Source organism: Gorilla gorilla, chromosome 1 (assembly GCF_029281585.2).
Source record: "Gorilla gorilla gorilla isolate KB3781 chromosome 1, NHGRI_mGorGor1-v2.1_pri, whole genome shotgun sequence".
Classification (NCBI taxonomy): Eukaryota; Metazoa; Chordata; class Mammalia; order Primates; family Hominidae; genus Gorilla; species Gorilla gorilla.
In genome coordinates, this window is record NC_073224.2 from 61,464,113 (window position 1) to 61,486,022 (window position 21,910).

Sequence of the window (21,910 nt, forward strand, 5' to 3'; positions counted from 1 at the left end):
GTGTGTGTGTGTGTGTGTGTGTGTTCAAGATTTTCCTCAAAATGCATGTGGGGAAATTCTTCAAATAATATTGCTGGATCATATGCAGAAATATGGAATCCTGTTGGTCGGACTGGGTTATGAAAATGGTAGAGTCCACTAGTGACATTAGCAAGCGTGGATGCTAAAGATCTGCAATGCAGGGGCAGCCCTTCACCATCTAGAAATTCTCTCATCCAAATTGCCAATAGTGACGCCCCCCATTGAGAAGAATAATTTTATAAAAGTGCTACACCCATATACTATCACACTTTCTTTAGGATATGTTAACTACTGGGATCCATAAATATTTCTCTGGTTATAAGCATGCTATTGAAATTTTCCATTGCTAATAGGATCACTTTATTTAATTGACAGTTGTTTTCTCAGTAATCACATACAACCATTTCAAGGTCAGGAATATATTTATGTTGTATTCTAAAAATCCATTTCTTATTTTTAAAGCGTATTTTTATAAGAAATAGCAAGCAAAAAGAAGGGAGAAGTCAGTAATAGTTATTGATAAATTACAGATATTTTAGTTTTAAATGGAAGTAGCTGTTCGTGGTGACTCTGGACCACATGGGTCTCACTAGTCTCTGGTTGACATTGCGTGTACTTTCTATTTCTAACAACACAGTACTTTATCGTATTGTTTTGCTATTGTTTAACCCATTGAGGTGAGCACAATTCTCATATTTTCAACAAGAATATAATTTCCTTGAGAGGTAAAAACATATCTTATGCAACTTTTGTATCCCTCACATCAGCTTGCACATAGTGTTTTCTTTTTAATTAAAAATAAATAATAGGCCAGGCATCGTGGCTCATCCCAGCACTTTGGGAGGCCGAGGTGGGCAGATCACCTGAGGCTGGGAGTTCAAAACTAGCCTAACTAACTCCATGAAACCCCGTCTCTACTATAAATACAAAATTAGCTGGGCATGGTCGAGCATGCCTGTAATCCCAGCTACTCAGGAGGCTGAGGCAGGAGAATCACTTGAACCTGGGAGGCAGATGTTGCAGTGAGCCAAGATCGCGCCATTGCACTCCAGCCTGGGCAACAAGAGCAAAACTCTGTCTCAAACAAACAGACGAACAAACAAAGAGAAAAAATATTTGAAAGTGAAAGAAAATAGGATTTTTAACAAAATCAGTTGTTCTTATGTTTATTATTCATGATATATAATGTCATGCTTATTCCATTTAAATGTATAAATTTGATAACATTCAAGTTTTTCCAAGTTTTTCCAATACATTAAAATAATGTTTATCATATATTAAGTATCATAAAAGAAACTTAATATCAAGACTTACTTTAATATGTCTTCTTTCATATTAAACATATTTTTCCTGGCCAGGCATGATGGCTCACACTTGTAAACCCAGCACTTTGAGAGGCCAAGGCTTGAGGATCACTTGAGCCCAGGAGTACAAGGAGCTAGGATCATGCCACTCTATTAGAGCCTGGGCAATGGAGAAAGACCTTGTCTCTTAAAAAAATACATAAATAAATAAAATAAAATGTAAAAACATGTTTCCTAACTTTACACACACACACACACATACACACACACACACACACACACACACACAGTGAAGTGAGAATAGTCACCCTTATAAGAATGAAGGGACTAAGAATTCAAAAGGTTACGTAACTCGTCAAATAGGAAACATCTAATAACCACCATAGCCAATTATCTCTGATTCTAGAACACAAACGTTACGTAGGAACTATCATAGTTTTCAAAGAATGATTAATAAGAATCTTTAGTAAGAATGCGGCCAGGCGCAGTGGCTCACACCTGTAATCCCAGCACTTTGGGAGGCCGATGTGGGTGTATCACCTGAGGTCAGGAGTTCAAGACCAGCCTGGCCAACACGGTGAAACCCCGTCTCTACTAAAAATACAAAAATTAGCAGGGAGTGGTGGCGGGCGCCTGTAATCCCAGCTACTCAGGAGGCTGAGGTAGGAGAATTGCTTGAACCCGAGAGGCGGAGGCAGCAGTGAGCTGAGATCATGCCACTGCACTCCAGCCTGGGCAACAGAGTGGGACTCCATCTCAAAAAAAAAGAAAAAAAAATCTTTAGTAAGAATGATGTAATCGTGTCTACTCTTGAATACATTAAGTAAATCTAACTGAGAAATTAATTATTTATTTCTACCACAGTCTTTCTTGTATGGATTTGCACTTCTGGCTCCTGACTTATAGAAAAATACATAAGTGTTTCATTAGGTACCACAGACTAAATGCATATCTGTTGAAAGTTTTGGGAATTCTCTAAAATGTCTTCACAAAGACAATGTAAAAGTGAAACATTGTCTGAAATCCATTTAGTGCCCTTTAGGGATTTTTAAAATTCTTTGAAACTTACTGTAAATTTTTTCATATTTGAAACTAAGCAGATCTTCATTTATTTTCTCTCAACCAATGTTTTTACTTTGTCTGACAAACACACACCAGTTTTTTGCTTTGGCTAGAATTAAACAAACACAGGTGTTAAAATTTTCAGTTTCCTCATATTTTTTCTACTTACTTGTGCTATGGAAAGTCATTATGCTTCTGTAAAAGACACATTTTCCCAATTCATTACACCTAAAGGAACTGCCAGGCAAAATCTGCCTCCAGTATATGAGCCATTGCAGACTTTCCCATATGTATTTTACAAGCAGGTGTTTCATTTGCAGTTTTCCAGAAGCAAACTGTTTTTCAGGTAAATAGAGAATATCATGTTTGTATAAAAAAGGAACAGTAATAACTACTGCTGGTAGAGCCTTGCTCAATATGAGAGCAATGTACAGTTGTTGAATAAGGGGTTGAATTGAACATATAATGTTTAGAACAGCCTAAGTGCACCCATCCAGTCAGGCACCATGTTAATTAGTCACCCCAGAATGGATGAAGATAAAACATGAGCACAGAGCCAGAAGATGGGGGTTAACATTGGTAAAATACTTTTTATTTAAAAACACAATACTTTACCACATCCCTGTGAATTAAGCTCTATTATATCCACTCAATAAATACAAAATCGTGAATAAAATTTTATGCAACTTTCTCAATGTCACACAGTTAAACAAGATTGTGCCAGAATTCAAACCCACATCAGTATAATAAGAAAGCCTAATTTTAAGTACCAAAATTCCGCTTTGGTTTCTGGTCTCTTATCTTGTTCCTGGAAGCTATACTCCTAGAACTAGAATACTTCATATGAAATCCAAATAGTGAATAAGACTGTGCCATTGTATGGAAAGACCGGCAAAAAAATGGCCATTTGCCTTTCTACTTTCCCAATACTTTGGATTATAGACCGAATCATTCAGATACTGTGTCTTTGTTCATTTCATTTTTCCTTTCTTGCTAACCATGACCCTACAGCTAGGTTTATTTCATAGTTCCTATGGTAGCATAGAGTCTAACGGAAACTTATATATGGTTTTTGTTATAAATGTATGCATATTTCCATTAATAATTGTTATATTTTACAGAAGCTTTCAAGATACCAGTTATATGATCTTACCCAAAAGTAGATTATTATTGTACCTATCTACAAGAAAAAGGCATTATAGTAGAACAATTTAGGACAAATTTCTGATTAAATGGACCTAATTTTTAGCCCAGCTTTACCACTAACTGGTAGTGAACATGACTAAATTACTTAATATTTTTATGTTTATTTTCGTTTCCTATTTAGTGAAACTGAGGGTAATTTCAACCATTTTGGGCTCTTTTGAACATTAATGATATAATATATCTAAATAACCGATGAGACTACATCTTATTGGCTAGTATATAATGATGCTAACAAATGTTCATCATTTTTATTATAATTAGAATTTATATATTTAGATTTTATCTGCATTCTTGAGCAATATTAACAAAATCATGAGAAAAAACTGATAAAACTTAAATATTCAAATTTCTCAGTTTACCTCTCTGTATAACACTTCACAAATCTTTATCATTTAATATGGATTGTCAGTTTAAAAAATAAAATAAAAGGAAGTTTCTAAATGCCAAATTGAAAATGATAAGCTTTCTGTAAATACTATGTTCACAGTATCTGCCTCATTATTTAGGCTGGTATTTTCCCAGATTCACAAAGTTGAAACTAGCATCCCAGGACAGAACTGTCCCCTAAGTCAGTTTTATTTTGGATTACCATTTTCCATAGAAATGAGAAACTTAATACTGCATAGTCCTGTTTAACACTTTTCTACTTTTTGTATTACTTTCTTCTTATAGTCTACTTGTCAATATTTTGCAAACTCCATAATACTTGTTATTCTATTTGCATCAAAAATCAATGTATATACATGCATTTAAAACATAATAATATTTATATTAGCCCACACATTTAGCATTTTCTTGCTCTTCATCTTTTTCTATGAATCTGGGCTTTCCTCTGAAGTTATTTCCTTTAAGTTTAACTAATTTTCTTTAGTCAGTTATTCATTTGATCTTTTTCTCTTTTGAATTTTTTAGTTGTAGAATTGCTTTTGGTTTTTATTCGAAAAGAGCTGATTTGGCTCTCAACTTTATTGTTGGTATATAAGAATGCTAGTGATTTTTGTACGTTGATTTTGTATCCTGCAACTTTACTGAAGTTGCTTATCAGTTGAAGGAGCTTTTGAGTCAAAACGATGGGATTTTCTAGATACAGAATCATGTCTGCAAACACGGTTAGTTTCACTTCCTCTCTTCCTATTTGGATGCTCTTTATTTCTTTTTCTTATCTGATTGCTCTGGCTGAAACTTCCAATACTATGTTGAATAGGAGTGGTGAGAGAGAGCATCCTTGTTTTCTGCCAGTTTTCAAAAGGAATGCTTCCAAAGCTTTTCCCCATTCAGTATGACGTTGGCTATGGGTCACAGATGGCTCTTATTATTTTGAGGTATGTTCCTTCAATACCTAGTTTACTGAGAGTTTTTAACACAAAGGGATGCTGAATTGTATTACAAGCCTTCTGCATCTATTGAGATAATCATATTTTTTTCCTTTAGTTCTGTTTATGTGATAAATTACATTTATTGATTTGTACATGTTGAACCAAGCTTGCATCCCAGGAAGGCTACCTGATCGTGGTGGTTTAGCTTTTTGATGTATTGCTGGATTAGGTTTGCAAGTATTTTATTGAGGATTTTTGCATCAATATTCATCCAGGATATTGGCCTGAAGTTGTATTTGTTATGCATGTGTCTCTTCCAGGTTTTAGTATCAGGATAATACTGGCCTCATATAATGAGCTGGGGAGGAATCCCTCTTCCTCAATTTTTTGAAATAGTTTCAGTATGAATGGTACCAGATCTTTGTACATCTGGAAGAATTTGGCTGTGAATCTGTCTGGCCTTATGCTTTTTTTGGTTGGTAGGCTATTTATTACTAGTTCAATTTCAGGGCTTGTTGCTAGTCTGTTTAGGGAAACTTTTTCCGGTTCAGTCTTGTGAGGGTGTATGTGTCCAGGAATTTATCCATCTTTTCTAGGTTTTCCAGTTTGTGTGCAAATACGTGATTGTAGTAGTTTCTGGCTGTTATTTTTATTTCTGTGGGATCAGTGTTAACATCACTTTTGTCATTTCTAATTGTATTTATTTGCATCTTCTCTCTTTTCTTCTTTATTAGTCTAGCTAGCAGCCTATGTATTGTATTAATTTTTTTTTTTTTTAAAAACGACTTCTGGATTCATTGCTCTTTTGAATGGTCTCAATTTTTGTGTCTCAGTTTTCTCCAGTTCAGCTCTGATTTTGCTTATTTCTTGTCTTCTTCTAGGTTTGAGGCTGGTTTGCTCTTGCTCCTCTAGTTCTTTCAGTTGTAATGTTATTATAGGTTGTTAATTTGAGGTGTTTGTAACTTTTTTGTTGTTGGTGTTTAGTTAAATTTCCATCTTAACACAGCCTTAGCTGTGTCCCAGAGATTCCAATTTGTTGTATCTTTGTTCTCATTAGTTTCAAAGAACTGCTTAATTTCTGCCTTAATTTCACTATTTCCCCAAAGGCAATTCAAGAGTATGTTGTTTGAATTTCATGTAATTAATTTTCATGTTGTAATGTTCATGTAATTGCATGGTTTTGATTTTTTAGTCTTGACTTCTATTTTAATTGGGTTGTGGTCCAAGAGTGTGTTTGGTATGGTTTCATTCTGTTGCATTTGCTGAGGATTATTTTATGTTGGATTATGTGGTCAATTTTGGAGTATGTGCCATGTGGTGATAAGAAGAATGTATATTCTGTTGTTTTGGAGTAGAAAGTTCTGTAGAGTTCTATCATATCCATTTGGTCCAATGTTGAGTTTAGGTCCTGAATATCTTTGTTTGTTTGTTTGTTTGAGGTGGAGTTTTGCTCTTGTTGCCCATGCTGGATTGCAATGGCACAATCTCGGCTCACTGCAACCTCTGCCTCCTGGGTTCAAGAGATCCTCCTGCCTCAGCCTCCTGAGTAGCTGTGATTACAGGCGCCCATGACCACACCCAGCTAATTTTTTTTTATTTTTAGTAGAGATGGGGTTTCACCATGTTGGCCAGGCTGGTCTCAAACTCCTGACCTCAGATGATCCACCCACCTAAGTCTCCAAAGTGCTGGGATTACAGACGTGAACCACTGTTCCCGGCCAAAGTCCTGAATATCTTTATTAATTTCTGCCTCGATAATCTGAGTAATACTGTCAGCAGACTGTTGTAGTCTCCCACTATTATTGTATGAGAGTTGAAGTCTCCAAAGTTATAAAAACAAGCAATGGTGAAAGGACTCCATATTCAACAAATGGTACTGGGAAAACTGGTTAGCCATATGCAGAAGATTGAAACCAGGACCCTTCCATTTACCATTTACAAAAATAAACTCAAGATGGATTAAAGATTAAAACGTAAACCCCAAAACTATGAAAACCCTGGAAGACAATCTAGGCAATGCCATTCTGACATAGAAACTCAAAGATTTCATGACAAAGATGCCAAAAGCAACCACAACAACAGCAAAAATTGATAAATGAAATCTAATTATATGTAAAAGTTTCTGCACAGAAAAAAAAAAACTATCAGCAAAGTGAACAGACAACCTACATAATGGGAGAAAATATTTCCAAAGTATGCATCTGACAAAGGTCTAATATACAGCTTCTACAAAGAACTTAAATTTACAAGAAAAAAATACTCCATTAAAAAGTTGGCAAAGGACATGAACACTTTTCAAAAGAAGACATACATGTGGCCAACAAGCATATGAAAAATAGCTCAATGTCACTGGTCATTAGAGAAGTGCAAATCAAAATCACAATGTGATACCATCTCACACCAGTCAGAATGGTGATTATTAAAAAGTCAAAAATAACAGATGTTGGCGAAGTTGCTGAGAAAAGGGAATACTTATTTAGTTCAACCATTTTGGAAAACAATGTGGCAGTTCCTCAAAGCGCTAAAAAAAAAAAAAAAACTAATATCCAATCCAGCAATCCCATTACTGGTTGTATAACCAGGAAAATATAAAGAATTCTACCATAAAAAATGAATGTGAATGTTCATTGCAGCAGTATACACAATTGGAATCTCAATATTGGTCCATATGTTCTCCATTTTAGTTCTCCTAAAGTATTAATGACAGTCCTCTGTGTATACATTGCAATTTTACTTCTGCCATATTCTAGGTAAAGTCAGTCAGAGAGCAGTAGCAGAGAAAGAAGCAGGAGAGATGAGTATGAAGCACAAAGGAATGTCAGCGAGATTTGAGGTATGAGGATTTGACCTGTCCTTGCTGGCTTTAACTATGACGCTGGAAACTATGAGCTGAACAATTCTAGCAGCCTCTGGAAGCTGAAAATAACCTATGTCAACAGCTACCAAGGAACCAGTGACCTGAGTCTTGCAACCACACGAAACTAAATTTTGCTAAAAAGCCAGATAAGCCTGGAAGCAGATTCTGCCCCAGACCCTCCTGATAAGATTCCAGTTTTGTGGGACTCACAGCAGAGAAACTAATGATGGAGCTGACTGGATTTCTGCTCTACAGAAATGTGAGGTAGTAAATTTGCATGGTTTGAGCCACTAAATCTGTGGTAATTTATTATGACAGTGACTTTTATGGGACAAAAAATAATTCGCGTATTTTTGTGGAGTAAAAACTTTGAAGGAAAAATAGGACTAAGTGGAAGAGGATAATTTATTATAGGATAATATGTGTTACTGATGGTTTCTCCCTATTTGTACAAGAGCTATAGAAACAGAGAATGGGCTAATTGGAAATAATAAAAGATATTCTCAGAGAGTAAACTCAGCATTTAAGATTAGACCTCAAAGATTTTGAATAATAGCAATGTACTATGATGCTTCAAAGAGAGAATGACTGAGGTGCAAATGAAAGTTACTCTAGTTTAGAAAAGTCAAGAAAATATGAGACTAGATAAGTAGGTGAACTCAAAGGCTTGAACAGTGAAATACTCTTGATGTTGGGATAGAGAGGAAATTCTGAGATACTTGGCAAAGCCTCAACAAATATGTTGGAATGACAATTTCAGTAGAAAGAATCAGGAAGTCAGTGGTTGTAAAGTCAAATGATAAAATTCACAGAAGAGTGATATTTACACCAGAGAGGATTTTTGTTATGATTTTTAACATTTACCATGTTTTAGCATGCTGTTGGCATTTTAAAAAATGTTTCCTAACTTCTACTTTATAAAATTTTTCAGTAGAAGAATAGATTTTTTTACATCTTCCTATGTTAGTTTAAATTAAGTGATACATGCAGCAGACATATATTACTAGATATAAATATACTTTATAAAGACTTTAATATGGAGATTTTTACATTTATACAATTTTTAAAAGGAGGAAAAGTACAAATACTAGGTCTTTCCTAACTGAACTTCAAGGTTCTATTTACCAGCTTCAATCCAAAGATTAGGAAACTACTACTAGCACCTAGAGGCCAGCAAAATGCAGAAAAGCACTGCTAACATCACAACTGCCTACAACTAAGGAGCAGACAATGGAAAAATGGAAAATGGCCCTTACTAAATCTCATGCCGCTTCTATCTAATCCCCTTCTGTCTTCACAAGTTTGTGTATGTATCTCAGGGACACATCCCCAACTATATCCAAAATCCCAGAAAAAAAAAATTCTCCCATTGCTTCTCCAGTGTGATACGGTGGAGAGGAAACAACAGATGATGACAATGACAGTTGTGCCAAAAACCATGATTATTAACCACCTCACATATTTAAATGCTTCTGTGATATATTTACTTGGGTTTTCAATAGGCAGATAAAATATGGCAAATTAAAAACAAAAACCAAAAACTTAACTTGTTTTCTTTGTTGTTCCCCAAAAATGCTCCACTTTTGAGTCATTTTTATCTTTGAATTATTCCCTGCCAATGACTTATTTCAAGTTCATAATTTCTCACATTTCCTTAAAAGTATAATAAACTATATTTAATATTCATTTAATATTTTCAACACTTCCATCAATCTATCCTCTACAATGATACCAATATTATTTTTCTATAGCTTTTATTGCTCTCAGAATGCATTCAAACTTTTTTTTTGGCAGGGAGGGATGAGTGGATGGATCAAGGTCTCACTTTGTCACCCAGGCTGGAGTACAGTGGCACAATCATAACTCACTGCTGCCTCAACCTCCTTGCTCAGGTGATCCTCCTGCCTCAGCCTCCTGTGTAGCTGAGACTACAGGCACAAGAAACCACACTCAGCTATTTTTAAAATTATCTGTAGGGACAAGGTCTCCTTACGTTGCCCAGGCTGGTTTTGACCTCCTGGGCTCAAGCAATCATCCTTCCTTGACCTCCCAAAGTGCTGAGATTATAAACATGAGCCACTGCACTTGGTCCAGACTTTTTAATTTAATTTTATTTTTTGTCATGAATAACCTTCGTGATTTGGCTCTTGGTAACCTGCCAGATTTTATCTTTTGCCTCTCTTGTGCATCTTTCTACCCTGCATTCATATTAAAATACTTGAATATTCTCAAATAAGCATATCCTATATAATTATTTCTTGTGTTACCATGTGGCTTTCTCACATTCTGGTTGCTCTGGTTGTCCTGAGACCGTATCAGCATGGGTAACTCCCAAGCATTATTCAATAGTCATTAAATGAACCATCTTATCTGGGATATTTTTCTGTCTAGCCAAGTCTAGATTTCCTGCCCTTACTCTAGATATCTAGAGCTTCCCAAGCACGATGTCTACCTTATTATTTACAGGTTACTTTTTAAAATTCTGTTTATAAGCTCCATCTTCTTATAAAATTCTAGATATCTGCATCTCTAAAACTCATAGGATACTTTATGTTCCAGCCATATTCAAGTATGTCAACAAGTAAAAAAGTATTTATTTACAATGATATCTGAAAACCTACAAATGTGGAAATACATAAACACTCATGAACATACACAAATGATTATTAAGACTGCTAAAATTGTTAAGATAGACAGCAATATCAAGTTTAGAATTCGGAAGATAATGTGTCTAGATATGTTCTACTGCTAGATAAAGAGAGATAGAAATGCTGACATAGGTAACCTAAGTTTACATTATTAGCCATGGTGAATGTTAGTTGAAATTAAGAGAAAACATAATGTCCAGTCATTTACTGTGCCTGTAAAAAGTTTTGCCAATATTGTGGCAAAGGACTGCTTCAGACTCATGTGTCCACAAGGGATTGAGGAAGAGGGATAAATATTCGTTGGTGATGATGGAATGGAATGGCCACTTGACATCAAAACATATATTATGAATTTGGCTATTTCATGGCTGCAGATGAATTGGCTCTCAGTTTTATTTCAAACATACAGTGTAGGACATTGATTTTAGCAATATGATTTTTAATGAAACTTACCCTCTAAATTAAATATCAACCCTGCATGTATTCTTTATGATGTCCAAACTAGGTTTTACAAATACAAGTCTTAAAAAGGCCATTCAACATTAAGGAATAGTGATCACTGACAAACATTCTATTGATTAACAATTTTAAACCCTAAATTCCAATTTGCTTAAATATAACTCAAAAATGAATATAAGTGCTAATTATGGCAAAGCTACTTAAATTGCAGAGTAGTGCATAATAGAATTGCACCAATAAGTACACACAAGAGAAAAAATGGTTTATACCAAAGCTATAAAATTAAAATTTAATTAATTGTCTTGTACCATTCTAAAAACTGCTGATCTAAAGTTAGGCGTTGAAATACATTATATTATTATTCTTTAAAACCAATCAGAGCCAAGTGAAGTCAATAAATAACCAATAATATCACAGTTTTAATAAAAATTTCTAACTTTTAAAAATGTTCTATTGTATAATGAGAATATATTTAAATGGATTGTAAAATAAAATTTGATAGTATCAATATTTATGGAAAAATAAAATAAAATGTGTATTTCCATTTATGTCAAATATTTTTGAAACCATTGCTAATCACCATAATGATAGCATTTGGACCTCAGGAACCTGCATCTTCATGGATAGAGTGGAAATGATACTTTACATAAATCAAGTCCCTTAATTCAGGGAGTACACCAAGCTTAGTTATCAATGCCAAAACTTTAAAACATAATATATTCAGATGTTGTAATTATCTATTATAAGTTCCTAATAACTTGTCAACTTAAGCTGCATTTAATTTATATTTATTCACTGAAAAGCATTATCTTTTGCATAAATATTTCTGATCCTAGTATTTTGATGGGCTTTCAGTTATCATACATTAATATTTATTATTCTTTATATGTGGGAATAGTTACACAGTCATTTTTTAATAAGTAAAGAAATGATTGACTATAGTCTCTTAACTTGGCATACATAGAAATATGCATATGCACACACACATACACAGACACATACGCACACAGAGCATATGTATGCCAAGAAATACTCATAAAGCAGAGGTTTAACAGATTGTGTTGTATCTTGCTTTTATTTACATGAGCAAATAGAAAGGTATGTGGTGTAAAATATTTAAAGAGTTTTAGGACTACATTACTTTGAGACTGAATTGTCACAACATTCTCAAATAAGAGACATATAAGTATCATCTTTAACTAGATGGAAATTTGCTTGCAGTTAAAAACACTAGAAAGTAGGAAGGTGTTTAAGACAATTTTAGGAGATAAATATGCCTGAAAATTAGATTTAGAGAGAAATGCAATCTTAAGATACTTAGAAGAACACGTGTAATTGATTATAAAGTTTACATTTCAGCTATAGAAAACTATAAGCTAAGAGGTGACAAGTACATGCATATTTGTATGTTAGTTCACATTATCGGCCTCAGAGATTAACTTATTTTCCTAGCTATAATGGAGACTATTTTATAATAAACATAATTTTAATAAGTTGTTTTAAAAAGTAAATTTAGACTTTTTTTATTTGGAAAATGGACAAGTAAATATCTGAAATATATGTATGGCCCAATCAAATGAGGCAAGAATATCATGCAGTGTTCTATTCTTATAATAAGGCACATTACTCTTGAATTCCAATGAAATTCAAACAACTATATGCAGATACAACTGTATGAAAAAATTCAATATTAGTAATATTATGGTAGTTATATTAGTAACAAGTTTCATTATTGACATGTATAACTATTATAAAATTGTGTATGATACCACTATTTCACATATGTATGTATATGTATATCTATCTATACCTTATTGACAGAAAAACCCAGTAATTTACTGATGTACCCAGTATATCCTATGTGTGTGTGTATATGTGTGTGTATATGTACACACATATACATATTTATATAGATACATACATATATTACTAAGAGGAAACTCTGCAAATATATATATATATATATATATAGATGCTTATATATAGAAAGTATATACTATGGCTATATGACTTCCTAATACACGCACACACATAAACAGGGAAATCCAGTTAACACATTCCACCAGTCTCAATACCAATTTTGAAATGACTGCTCAAAAAATTTCACAATACTCTACTTGATACTAGTGACACTGACCTGGACATTATCAGACTCACAATAGAGAAGGCCTAAGATCCTTCTTTTGTGTCTCCAAAAATACCTCTCCTTGACATCACTGTTCTTAGACAAGGCATGACAGTATGCCTGAAAAGATATCATCTAGGCTAATTCCCTACATTTCTGTAAATATAAGTCAAATAAAAGAGCTCCCAAATCCCAGACCCTCCCTCCTCTAATATTACTCCATCCTCATGGAAACATAACATATAAAGAACACCAATCATATGTCCTCACCTGCTTCAACAATCATTCACACTGCCCCAATGAACTCTTGCTCTCTTTCAGCAGACCACCTTGTAAGTTCAACAATGTTCTCTCAAGGGGTTTGTTACTCTCTGCTGTAACTGAAATCAGATGCTCCCCTAAGATAGCGTTTTTCATCTTTTTCTTCTTCTGCAGTTCTCTTAAGCAGACATTATTTCATCCACTATGCCTCTTTTTCCAGTGGTTCTGATCTATGCACCCCTTGCTCTTCATTGTCATCTCCGAGCCATTTTCTTCTTCTCTCTTTTAGTATGTATTTATTTTGTCTTCCTTCCATTGTTACATTATTTTTTCTCCTTCAGAATACTTTATGTGTCTGTTATACCTCCAAGTTTCTCATCTTTCATTTGAGGTAGTTTTTGTAGTAGTTTTCAAACCACTACTTTAATGCTCAAAAAAATCCCATTCTTCATTTTAACATTTACTGTTTTTAACTTCATAATTTTTTTCAAAACTCTTTACGTTTTAAATTTCATACAAAAGGCCTATATTCTATGAGCTGTTTCAGAAGTAAGGTTGAAAGTGTTGTTTCTATTTACAGAGGTTCGTTGTTTTATTTTGTCTTTTTGTTCATTGTTTTCTTGTTGTCTATTTACAGAGGTTCGTTGTTTCTTTTCTTTTTGATACATACTTAGTTGGGGACAGAAGAACGTCTTTATTGACCACATCAAACCCCAAGAATTTGATACATCCATATGTACATACATATACATCCATATACAAAAGTATGGATACATATGGATAGTCTTAAAGGTTTAAGGACTCTTAGTTTTATAGTCTCCTTCACCAGATATTCATTTTGCATTTAAATTTAACTGTATTCTGGTGGTTCAAAATGATTCTCTCCTATTTGAGTCACTTCAGAAGGTCAGTTATTATTCAATTTAGCTCTTTGAGGCTCAAGTATAGTTATTATTATACTCCTATTAGTCGGATTCCTGCAGGTGATTAAAAAAAAAACAGTCATTCTTAGTTTGTGGCTTAAGACTTAAGTGTCAGCTATCAGTCCTCTTCAAAGAGATCTGCATGAAAGAGTTCTGATCTCTCATCTCCTTGCAGACTCCCACTCTAATAGACCTGAAGATCCAGACCCCCAATGAGGTCTACCTGGCATTCATGGGTCACAAAGCTCTGATGTAATCATACAGAGTTGACATAAAAATCATCCCTTGAAGTACATATCACGCAAATGTCAGACACCACCCAGGACCTCGTTTTTTTTTTCCTTTTATTCTCTACTCAGGGTTCTGAAGACACACTCTTACTGATTTTCTAAGCCACGGGGGAAGTGCATTAATTCAGTTCTACAAATGTAATCTCCAAGGAGCTAAATGTATCAATACCTATTTCTCCAGAGATCACAGCTGTCTGAATTAAGAAAGTCAAGTAATTCAGAGTTGGCGATATAGGACAAGGAAGTGATGCTCAGGTGAAATGTGATCAGGACTCTCAGATTATTGACTCTTACTTAATTTTGTGTTTTACTCATATAACATCTCTCAAGAATAACTGTTGACATTTGCACTCAGTATTTTAACCGTATTATCAAAAGTATTTCTCTTTGTTTCTATGTTTTATTGCTTTAAATAGTAGCAGAAATTTGATAAAGTGATTTCTGTGATCTCGATTCTTGGGGTTTGTTGTAGTCAATACAGAAATTCTTCTGTCTTCAACTAAGTATGTGTCAAGACAAGAAGAAAGGAGAGAACCGGGATAAACAGAAACAATTTCAGCTTTACTTCTGAGACAGCTCGTAACATAGGCCTTCTGTATGGAATCACAACACGTTCCTAATACTGAACTTCAAAAGCAGACAGACTGATCCACATTGTCAGTGTATTTGTCAGGGTAATCTAGAGGGACAGGACTATTAGGATAGATGTATATTTGAAAGGGAGTTTATTAAGGAATAGTGACTCACATGATCACAAGATGAAATCCCACAGTAAGCCATCTGCAAGCTGAGGAGCAAGGAAGCCAGTCCAAGTCCCAAAACCTTGAAAGTCGGGAAGCTGACAATGCAGCCTGCAATATGTGTCCGACAGCCTGAGAGCCCCTGGCAAACTACTGGTGCAGGTCCCAGAGTCCAAAAGCTTGAAGATTTTGGAGTCTGATGTTCAAGGGCGGGAAGCATCCAGCTCAGGAGAAAGATGGAGGCCAAAAGACTTAGCCAGTTTAGTCCTTCCAGGTTTTTCTGCCTGCTTTTATCCTAGCGATGCTGGCAGCTGATTAGATGGTGCCCACCCAGATTGAGGGTTGGTTGCCTCTCTTAGTCCACTGACTTAAATGTTAATCTCCTTTTGCAACACCCTCTTAGACACACCCAGGAACAATAATTTGCATCCTTCAATCCAATCAAGTTGACAGTGAATATTAACCATCACAGTCAGGCAACACTGCAAAGCCACAGTCTCCCTCCAGCAATCAGAATCTTATTGCTAAATTTACTGCATGCCCTAAAACAGAGGAAAAACACACTCTTTCTGCACGAAGAACCAGAGAAAAAGAAAAAGAGAAACAGGCCAGGTGCGGTGGCTCACGCCTGTAATCCCAGCACTTTGTGAGGCCGAGGTGGGTGGATCACTTGAGGTCAGGAGTTCGAGCCCCGCTTGGCCAATATGGTGAAATCCCATCTATACTAAAAACACAAAAATCAGCCAGATGTGGTGGCGGGCGCCTGTAATCCCAGCTACTTGGGAAGCTGAGGTAGAATCCCTTGAACCCAGGAGGCAGAGGTTGCAGTGAGCCGAATCACGCCACTTCACTCCAGCCTTGGCAACACGGTGAGACTCCGTCTCAAAAAACAACTGAATATAATAAATAGGAAGAAAGGGAGAGAGAGGGAGAGACAGACAGAGAGAGAGAGAGAGAGATGAGCTTTACATAAACTGCTCTTTCTCTGGAAATCCCTCTTGGTACAGAATTGGTAAGAGTGACAGAGAGGTCAAGAATGCAACCAGATCTGAAGCCCCTTCACAGCAAAGATATTGGCCAAGGGAACAAATACTTGGGTAAATTTTAAAATCTGTGTTATTGTCTTGGCAAACTTCTGGAGGACTGTGTAGTGACAAAGGACATTAATGTGCATTCAGGAAGTCTGGGTTCAGGTTCTGTCTCTGCCACTGACTAACTTGAGGACTTTGGATAGGTTATTGGAACTCACATGTCTCAGTTTTCTCATTGCAGTCACAGAAAGCAGAGCACAATTATGAGCAGCTAATTTGTAAACATTCATTAAGTCACAAATAACTAAGATTCTCATAAACTCATAAATGTTTATTCTTTCCCTCTCTTAGCGTCAATGTTCTGCAGACAATTGAGTCTCTTAGCATCAGTGTTCTGCAGACAACTGAGCTTATTGATTGTTTCCTCTATGAAGTAGCTTCATTTTAATAGTGGGTACTTTATATAATTGTATTTATCATTATAAGTTAAATGATTTACCAGACATGTCTAAATGTGTGTTAATTTTTATGTTTTATTGAAAAATATTGTTACGTAATGTAAACATTCAGATACAAATGACACAACTACCCCATTTTGATTAATATTCAAAAGTTTATGTACTGTTGCTTTCCGTTTGTAATGGGCCTTTCTTTGGTGATATCAAGCATCTCAAGTGCAGAATGACTTAAAGGCATGAATCAAGTACAGATTTGGAGGAATAGTCTTCCAGACAGTGGATCCAAATGCAAAGGTTCTGAGGAAGTGATGTGCTTGATGTGTTTAAGGAATAACAGCAAAATAAACATGGGTGGAGTAGAAAGAGAAGACTATTTTGGTAGCTGATCAGAATGTAGTAGGGCTGTTTCACCTCAGGCCCTCTAGGCCACTGTAATGGCTTTGGGTTTGTTTAAAGGCGATGAAAAACCTTGGTAGTTTTTGAAAGGCGGGGTTATATAATCTGATTTCCTTGTGGCTGCTATGTGGAGAATTAACTGTAGAATTGCACAAGTTAGAGTAATACATCATGATTTCTCCTGATGCTTCCATTTTACATATTGTGTAATTATTAATAATGCTCATTTACTCTCAAAAGAGTCATGGTTTAGATGTTATTATATGGTGACTCTGGCAAGAGTAGAGAGGCAAGAGGGTTAGTAGGTGACTATTAAAGAAGTCCAGGGAAGAGATGATGTGTGCTAATGTGTGGAAATGGAAGTGTTGGTGGGGGTAGGGGAGGATGGAAAGAAAGGTAGCTATGTTCTGTGACTCTGAAGAAGTTGCCTCTAGTAGATACGTATACAGTGAGTGTTCTCACATGTACAAATACGCATATGTGTGTGCATAATATTTGATAATACTTCTACATATGCCTTTACTGTACCACTTTGTGTGTGAATACATACATACATATATATGTACACACATTTGTTTGCTTATGTGTGTGCACATGTAGAGTGAGCATATATGTATATAATGTACATGTATATATTATAATAATAAATGACATTTATTTTGTAGATTATGTGTTATATATTATTGTTTTTAAATGTTTGATTATAATTTATTTTGTTATTAAAATTGTTAGGTAAAATATTATATGACATCTAATAATAGCTTTGACCTTTATAGAAATGTGAAAAAATTTACATTTACTTTGAATAATATTTGAGATAAAACAAGGATAATTTATTTAGATTGTAAAGCTTTACTGCTTAAGTATATTTAATCCTTAAATAAGTGTTGTTCTAAATTCTACTTTTGACTTACTAAAAAGTTTAATATTTCTTTAAATCGACATGTGTTAAATATTTTTTACTTTATTCTTACAATCAATTACTGTATAACATCAATCAAATCTTATAGAGCAGAAAACTTCTGACAGTATAGAGCTATTCTATAGCTTGTATGGTAGTGCAAAATATGACTTATTACTACAAATTTAATTTCAGTTGAATTTGATTATTTTTTAGAAAAATACTGTTTTAGCCTTTTAATAAATATATATGAATGGTTAAATTAATATTATCAATTACATGTATTAAAGTATTTGCCTAAACTTAAAAAAATGCTGTTAGAATAAGTAATCAACACATTAAACATTCATATTAAAATTAATAATGAACTGTTTATTGATTATCTGCTATTTTAAATAATTATTCATGTATAGTTTTAAAATGCAGAAAATCATTTTTATTGACAATGATCAAATTACTATAATGTCTAGTTATTACAATTAAAATTATTCACATTTTACAATTTAAATTTGAAAAATGGTTAACTTTGTAGGTTGCAATAGGATTACCTATATATTTTACAGAGGAGAAAACAAAAAGAATCAGCCTAATATTGAGAATTAAATATTGGTATCTCCTCTTTCTCCACAACTTATATGTTAGGGTTCCTTAACATTTTATCTCAGGTTTTTCTTCTTAGCTTCTACTTTCTTTAAAGTGCACTTATTTTAAAAGCTTTAATTAGCACCAATATTTTCATGGCTCATAAATGTTATCTCCAGCCTTGAACTTTCCTCTGATCTACAGTTCATTCAATAGGAATTCTTAGGGGTTTCAAACATTTCTAAAGCTCAACCTGTGTGAGATTAAAAGTCAATAATACTCCTTTTTCCCATCAGGAAATCAGCCTTCATTTATTATTCTTTGTTTCAGTAAATGACACCATCATTTACCCCCCAAAAAACCTTGAAATTTCAGTCATCCCTAATTTATTTCTCTTTCTACATCTCCATATTCAATCCATCACCAATCCAAATCCAAGTGACCTTCTAAATATCTTTTGAATGTACTGATTTTTTTAATCTTGCTTGCCTTAACTTCGCCTTGCTCAGGCTTCAGCAAAGAATGCTTTAACTGATCTGTTCAGTCCTCAGTAGCTGAAGTTATATTTTTGAAATCCAGATCATATTTTTCTCTCATCAGAAACCACTACCACCAACAACCCCTTTTGACTCCATCACATACTGAACTTTCTGAACTTGAAACCCTTTTATATCTTCATATTATTCTTTTAACAATGTGCAAATAATGCAAACAAGCAACAGGGCCTTAAATAATCTCACTCTGACCTAATTCTATAGCTTAACATCTTTCCAAATTGCTCTTTCATCCCTTTGCTCAGATCAGCTGACATCTTCATGCATCTTTAATTTAACATTCTTCTTCCCATCATAAAGCCTGAGCAGATACCATTCTTCAGTCTGAATGGTTTTCTTTTTCATCGTACTATTCTTAAACTCTTAATTCTTTTTATATTTGCAATATACCTCCTCAAGAAAACATTTCTTAACTTCTTAACTTATTAAATTCTTTATGATAAATTCTTCAAGCACCATCAATTCTTTGCACGTTAGTTCAAATATTCATATATTTGCATGAATTGCGTTTTTTGCAAGATATAAATCCCATAAGAATAGGAAACAAATATCTTTTTACTCACAATTTTATTCCACGTGCCAAGCACAGTATCTGCATATAGCATGTCATTACAACGTATATGAATAAATATCTCCACTATAGCACTATTAAGTTCAAATATATACTTTGAGGAGAAATTGTTGAAGAAGCACTCACGGAATTCTTTGTGAAGGAAATACAAAGATAAATAAGAAACCTTGAATATTTTGTGATGATATTAATTATATCGACAAATAATTTTGAAAACTATTGTTCAAGGATCATATTGGGTGTAAATTGGGTCCATTAGTGCAGAGAAGAGCAGTCATTGCTTATGTTTCAGTCAAGAACAAAGATGAATAAGCATTAATTTTAGAATAGATGTTAAGAGTTGTAGTACTGTGTACTATAAAATTAAATAGGAAAAGAGTATCATATTATTTTGAAATCAGGGAAACTATCCTAGAGAAGGTGTTTTCAATATAAAACCTATGCAAAGAGAGAAAAATAAAGCAAGGGAAAGAGAGAAAGACTTCCTGGCAGAGAGAAGAGGACGTGTAGACTGCACATCAGAGAGAGTAAGAGACTTTTGAAAAACTGAAGGAAATTTACTGAAACTGAGAAGAGATTATAGAAACAAACTGAGACTGAAGGGAAAAACAAAGCCTCAGCATTGTCTGAAGATTAGAATGTGTCTCCACAGTATACTGCTGATGGTTGAATCTGGCCACCAAAGTTTCTGTAATATTTGGATGAATATTTATTTATGCATTTGTTCATAAATGTCATTTGTATTACAGAGCAAAATACAGTAGGATAATATATAGAGAGACAGATGAATACATTGAGTTGAAAAAGAAAAAATAATACATTTGGAAAACTTCTAATTCTTATAAATGCAAAAAGACAAATAAAACATGAAAAGTACAAATTAACTAGTTGTGAAGGTTAGTAAGGTAGCATTGATTAAATAAATTCCATGAGATAAAATTATATTGGCAATTATGGGGATTTTAAAATACTTTTTAACCTGAATTAACCCTGTGAATGGGCAAATGCTTGTCTAACTCTGCAGACGATGTTAGTTTCAGGACAGTATATAATTTTTTGCATGGCTTTAACATAAAACTAATGAGGTTGTCTATTTTCAAGTTTCACCAAATAGAAACCAAATTATTTCATATTACTTACCAGCAGGCATGTTTAGCTTCATTTCTTATAAAAGGTTAAAATATTTAAAAGAAAATTAAATTAGTGATTTGTAATTATTGGCTAAGTAAATTTAATTCTAATATGCAAAACACGGTGATATTATAAGGGAACCTGAATTATACATAATACAATTTTAATGATTCTTAGCAAACCTTAGCCAACTGAGTTATGAATAATTAAAACTTATACTCCTAAGTAGCCTTTAGGTGTATAATGGTAACAAAAATAAATTGAAACATCTTTATTCTGTCACAAAATTTATTAATCTTTAAATGTTCATGTTGCACCTGAAAACTTTTTGATTTTCATGCTTTCATAATTTTCATGAATTCTTATATTTTATTGCAGTGGTATATTGGAGTAGAAAATGGCTTCCACTCTGCATGTGGCCTTTTCTCTTTATTATCCTGGAAGATCCTCTGGCTCTCCTTGTGCAAATATCCAATCACACCAAGTTATGTCAGGGTATATTTTCTTTAGTTTTGTGAGTATTAATTTCCTTGGTATAGACAAAAGCTAGACATAGAATATACCAATAATAGTTCATGATTCTAGGAACCATTTATTCAAGAACTTAGAATCTAGAGAAGGTAGACAAAAAGTCAATCTCTGCTTCATATATTAATGTAGAAAAATACAGTGTATTGGAGGGGCTTCCGGCTATGGTAAAGTGAGGTCAGGCATACATAGCCCAGCACTATCTATGTAAATTTTAAAAATGCAAATACCGTATACAACAGTACACATCTTAACAATTAAAAAAAAACAAGAAGTTTAGAAAAGTATTTCAAAACAATCTTTTGATGGGAAAGAGATGAGAGTGGTGAATGTATTAAATGTGAATAAATAAGGAAATAAGCCCAAGCCATGGGCTTGCTGAAGAACAACTATGAAAAGTTCAGTGAACTAAAGGATATGATTAAATTGACTTTCTGGATCTGAGGTCAGGAAATAATCAAAATAATTGCTTCTATTCTGGTTGAGTTTGTTTCACCCCTGATTACATCATTAATGTAATTGATGTCCACTTTATTTCTATCGGTA